The sequence below is a fragment of the Marmota marmota genome, unplaced genomic scaffold (genome assembly GCF_001458135.2).
Source record: "Marmota marmota marmota unplaced genomic scaffold, marMar, whole genome shotgun sequence".
In the NCBI taxonomy this organism is placed as follows: Eukaryota; Metazoa; Chordata; class Mammalia; order Rodentia; family Sciuridae; genus Marmota; species Marmota marmota.
Genome location: NW_026000079.1, coordinates 5,203,764 through 5,209,522, shown reverse-complemented (window position 1 = coordinate 5,209,522; position 5,759 = coordinate 5,203,764). Strand labels below are relative to the sequence as shown.

At 46.7% G+C, this 5,759-nt stretch overlaps 1 long non-coding RNA gene across 1 annotated transcript; it reads right to left on the bottom strand.

The window, feature by feature from the left end:
• Nucleotides 1-2,801: 2,801 nt before the first annotated feature.
• Nucleotides 2,802-4,909, bottom strand: LOC125620297. Its single transcript, XR_007351910.1, has 2 exons — nucleotides 4,752-4,909; nucleotides 2,802-3,659 (listed from the first exon to the last, which is right to left on the bottom strand). It is a non-coding gene; the product is annotated as an uncharacterized LOC125620297 (long non-coding RNA).
• Nucleotides 4,910-5,759: the final 850 nt, after the last annotated feature.

Genomic DNA, 5,759 nt, shown 5'->3' with positions numbered 1-5,759 from the left:
CCTTCTCTTCCTGCCCACCCCGCACCAGCGCTGCACACGCCCTTCCCACGCTTGCAAACCCCCACCCCGCCCGAGGGGACGTGCCTGCAAACCTCTCTTCGGGCAGGAATGCACCTACTGCATTTCAGGACATTCCCCCTCTAGGCCGTGCCTTTCCTCTTAGGTTTGGTTTTATAAAGTGGGTGAGTGTGGAAATCAAAGAACCCAGCCGCCCTGCGGGTGGGGCACGCTGGCCCAGAACCAGAGGACAGCGGCTCTCCAGTAACCGACAGGTCGAGGAATTATTTTCTAGATGACACGACAGGGAGGAACACGTGGAGTTCTAAAGACTTTGAAGGCACTGGGGACTTGGCCATTCGCAGATCTGGCCCTCGGAGGGGCTGTTGGGAGGGGGGCGCCCTCCGCTGTCCGCGCCTACGGTGGGCGGGCATCTGGCAAAGAAGCCGGTCCTGGCCTACCTTCTGCCCTACCTTCCCGCAGGGTGGGGAGGGAGGGTGCTGTGTTGAACAAGGGATTTACTACTCCTGGTGTGTGTGGTTTTGCTGGTTCAACAGTTCGGTTTCAGGTATGGTTGAAATGGTTAAAACTAAGTTTCCAAGTCTGTCTCTTTTTGCTCAGTAATGGGTCTGCTTGGCTCTAAAAGCACTTTAGAAGGATTTTCTGGAAGAAAGTTAGGGAAAACCTTAGTGTTTCCTAGCGGACGATTCCCCCCCCCCCATATTTATTTAATTGTGGGTTAAATGCACACTACTAGCAGCTGTTGGTGGAAAAGAGCCCAATCCCAAATTCCGGGGTTTTCCTTTGTTCCCAGGGGACGTCTTCGGAGGGGTGAGTGATCCCAAAGGAATGAGCAGAGTAGGGGAATCTCCAAGTGTCACCACGTGACTAGTCTTGGCTGTGGCCAGGAAAATCCGACTTGGATTTTGGCTCTCACTTCCTGGGTCTCTGCAATAGTGCTTACTGTTCAAGGAGGCAGTTCTTCAAGAGCTTCTCATTTACTTCCTAGGCCCCAGATTACAGTCACCAGTGCAGGAAATCCTGGGTCCCTTTAGTCCCTGGGGAGATGCAACTGGATTTAGAAAGAGAATGCCTGGGTTTGTATTCTCCTATTCATTTGATTTCTTCATTTGGTTCACAAATCTTTAGGAATGCTTAAAATGTGCCTGGCCCTGAGAATTCTGAGGTGAAACAATCAGTCTCATCCCTCAAAGAACTCCAGGGCTTATTGAAAGAGAGACAGCAAAAATTAAAACCCAGTGAGACTAGTGAGTGATTCAGGATACTAAGAAGATGTTGAGGAGGGGCTTCCAAATCTCCTTGAAGTGGTCACAATAATTCCTGGAGGAGAAAAATTTTAAAATAACAATAAAACTTATTGTGACTTTTTCTTTGAAACTCAGACTGGATTCTCAACCGGTGGACTCAAGTGACCTTCCTACATCAGCCTCCCCATAACTGAGACTACCACGGAGTTATAGCCCCCAGCCTTTTTGAATTTTTATTTTGAGATAGGGTTTCACTAAATTGCCAAGGCTGACCTCAAGCTTGTGACCCTCCTGCATCACTGGAATTATAGGCATGTGCTGCTGCACCCAGTTTTATTGTGACTTTTTTTAAAATATTTTTTTTAGTGTTGATGAACTTTTATGTTATTCATGTATTCATATGTGGTGCTGAGAATTGAACCCAGTGCCTCACACGTGTGAGGCAAGCACTCTAGCACTGAGCCACAACCCCAGCCCTATTGTGACTTTTTAATCTGTAAAAGGATTGTATTCTTATTGTAGAAGCCTTGGAACATATAGCAGTTCAAAAAAGAAAAGGTTATTTATAAATGCATGAATCAAAGATAAATATTTTTGTATATTTCTTTCTCGTCTTTTGTATATTTTTGTATATTTTTTTCTGGGGAGATGCAACTGGATTTAGAAAGCGAATGCCTGGCTTTGTGCACTCCTATTCGTTTGATTTCTTCATTTGGTTCATATATATGTACCAAATGATTTTTTGAAGCATATATATGTACATGATTGCGATCACACTGATTATAAATTATGTAGTATTCTATTCTTATTCCATAACACTGTATCTTTACCATTTTCTGACATTAATTATTTACCAAGAGCATTCTTTTTTCTTTTTCATTCAACAAATAACTATTTTCTTTCTCTGATCTGTAATCAGGACACTCAGGACTCTGGAGCCCTACTGGGTTTCTGAAACACTGTGCTAAGCACCAAGGGCAGAGTGGTGAGCTTATGTTGCCAGCAGGATGGATGCTATGCCTACTCTCCTGTGTTTTTTTTTTTTTTTTCCCCTTGGCAGTGCTGGGCAAGCACTCTGCTACTTAGCTATACCTCCAGCCTTCCTGTGGCTTCTTAATGATTCTATGTACAGATAGGTCCTAAAAGTTCCAAATACCTTCCATTCCTTTAATCTCCCTCTAGGAAAAGTGGTCTCGGGCCTTTCTTTCTCCAGGAAGTAATTACACCCTATCAACCACAGACAGACGGTGAGACAGCTCTGCTTCCCTGAAGACCACTGATCAGAGCAGGGACCAGCACCTGAGCTGGAGCTGCCCAGCAAGAACAGTGTCATAGCAGGTGGGGAAGGGAACATGTGCAGAGTGCAGAGAGGAGCAGGCTACATGGCGCTGGAGGAATGGGAACCGAGGGCCCATCTAGCCTGGTTCCTGGAATGAAGTGGAAGCCATGTCCAAGTGCCCCCCAGGCCTGAGATACTTTCCAATCTGCAAAATGCTGGGAGCAGGAGAAATTGTTCCACTGGCACAATACCCAGAATTGGGAATTTTCCTACTTTTTAATGAGACACAGCAACAAAATCACAGTGGCTCTCGACTGTATTGGGTTTGTAGGTTGCAGCACAGAGGGTGGATGGGTCACCAGGCACGTGTGTTCCTCCTTCCACGGGATAGAGTTGTTGTTGGGAAGTGGGTGCTCAGCCAGGGGTTATGTTCCGAGCACCTGCTGCACCCATCTGGAGCCATGTAACCACTGACAGAAGGGGACTGGAAGTGACCTCGGTCACTTGCAGGCCCAGGCAGCAAGAGCTGATCTTTTCATATTCTTTCTCTTCTTTCATATTCTTTCTGAGGCTCCAGGGATGGAAGAGCCACAGTTAGAAGGAGACTGGGTTCTAGAATCACTGTATGGAGGAAAGCCAAGTTGCTGAGCAGGAACACCCTCACTGGATGAGTTACATGGGTGAGACAGAACCCCAGAATTTGGGGGCACATTTGCTATGACATAACCCCAACAGAAGGGCATTGAATACTAGTATATTTGGCAGCATATTTGGAAGGATTAATTTGCATATATAATAATAATTGCACTGTGGTACCGATCACATTAGCATAGTGTCACTGCCCTGAGCACTCTCTCCTAGACTCTCCTGGGACAATGTGCTTCTAGGGCCTGGCTAATGCCTAGTTTCTTCCTAGGTACCAGGTTGCACCTTGCATCACACAGAAACCTCACTCAACATCTTGTCTGCCCAGGCACTGTGTGAGCATGAATCATATTATAGAAACTTTATCCGTCCATTGTGGTGTTTCAGTGAAGAGTCACGGCAGTCCTTCACTCCCTTCATCGAGAATCACTGATTTACAGTGATCTGGTCAAGACTGATTGCTGGCAAGCCTAAAAAGAAAGGAAAACAAGCTATCAGAAACCAAAACAAGGGCTGGGGTTGTGGCTCAGCCATAGAGCACTCACTTATCACGTGCAAGGCCCTGGGTTCGATCCTCAGCACCACATAAAAATCAATCAATCAAATAAAGGTATTGTGTCCAACTACAACTAAAAAATAAATATTAAAAAAGAAAAAGAAACAAAACAAAACACTCACACAAGTGTGACTATATGAGTATACTCTAGTATAGTAGTATAAAATAGGGAAATATTTTAATTGGTTAAACATTTTTCCATATTTTTTTAACATTTAGGTTGTTTCTAATTTTTTTTTTGTACTGGAGATTGAACCCAGAGGCACTTAACCCACTGAGCCATACCCCCAGGCCTTTCTTGTATTTTATTTAGAGACAGGGTCTCTCTAAGTTGCTGAGGCTGGCTTTGAACTTGTGATCCTCCTGCCTCAGCCTCCCAAGCTGCTGGGATTACAGATACTCACCACTGCGCCCTGCAGTTGTTTCTATTTTTTTTTAAACTATTATAAATAATCATATATGAAAAGACTACCTGGAATAAAAATCTTTGTCCACTTGTCTGGTTGTTCAGATATGTTCTTACTATTGGACTTTTTTAAATTGGTTTGTTTGTTTATGGGGATCTTAAAGGACTGGTAGAAAAGAATCACATTCTGTGGGGGCGGACGGGAGAGAAAAGCATGAGTTCTAGCATGGAAGCGTGGATTAGTGCATCTACTCCAGGAATCGCCCCCAGTTCTGCGTGGAGAGTGCAAACCCCTTAGAACCTTGGCTGGCATGAGTCCTCATGGGGAGTGCGGTCCCTGGCGCCTGCTGAGGAGGTTGGACCTTGTTTCGACTTATTTTTTGCAGTTCTGGAGATCAATCCCAGGGCCTTGCCCACGCTGGGCAAGCACTGAACCCCTGAGCCACATTCCCAGCCCTGCAGCCTGTTTCCAGGCTAATGAGGAATCACTGAAAAATGCTAAACAGGGCATGAGTGGCTCTCCCACTCACCTGGGCTCCGGGCAAACCCCTCCCCCCTGTGAACTGGAGTCTCCTTAGGGGTAACATGGGGCAGACTCACCTTCTGGAGTGATGGCAAAGACTGAGCCATCTGATGAACAGGAGAGCACCCAGCTGGGCCCCAGCAGGCAGCAGGCTGTGGAGAGCCAGAAGACTTCCGCTTCCTCTGTGTGACTCCCCCTCTGCAGAGCACAGCTGTGGGGGAAGCAGGGCTGGGCTTGGTGTGATTTGTGGGTAAACGCCTTTGAAGGACTTCCCTCTGGAGGATCAGTTGTGGCTGCCCTGGCAGTCCCCTGCTCTCTAGCAGCAGTGGAAGTTGAAAGATTGTAGCTTCCCCCCCCCACCCCAAAGCACAGAAGATCTCTTAACTTGGGGTTGGAAACCATCGAACCTGAAAGTTCTACTGATCATAATCCTTCAAATGTCTACTGAGCACCTGCTCGCTCCCAGCATGTTGGGTATTCTGGATTTGTCCATGACCGGAACACGTGAGCTTCTGTCCTCTGAGTCCTGCATGTATTGGGAGAGACACAAAATGCAAATAATAACTGAAAATTCAAGTTCTGTTGAGTTGTGATGGGAAAGACAAGGATGTGAGTGAGAGAAGAATGGAAGGGACCCCTTTTAGGCGGAAAGTCAGGGGAGCTGCCCTGAGCCAGGAGATTAAAACTCAGAGGAAGAAGAGGAGCTAGGCTGCCCAGAAGGGAGGACGGGGACCGAGTTTCGGGTGCAGGGAAAGGGACTTGCAAAGGCTCAGAGATGGGCTGGCTCTGGGTCAGAGAGCAGAACTGAAAAACCGCAGCGTATCTGAGGCACACTGAGCAAGGCGGGTGGTGACATGAGATGACACTGGAAGACAGCATTTGCAGGAATCTGCTCAAGACTTCTGGCAACAGAAAAACAAAACTGAATAACACGCGCGGCTAAAGGGCAGCTCTGGACTTTCAGACAGGCTTGGGAGTGGATCCTATTTTCTCTGCTATGTGATCCTGGGTGTCACTTAACCTTTGCAAACCTCAGTTTTCTTCTCTGGAAAATGGACTTGATAGTAGCACCTGTTGTGTAGAGA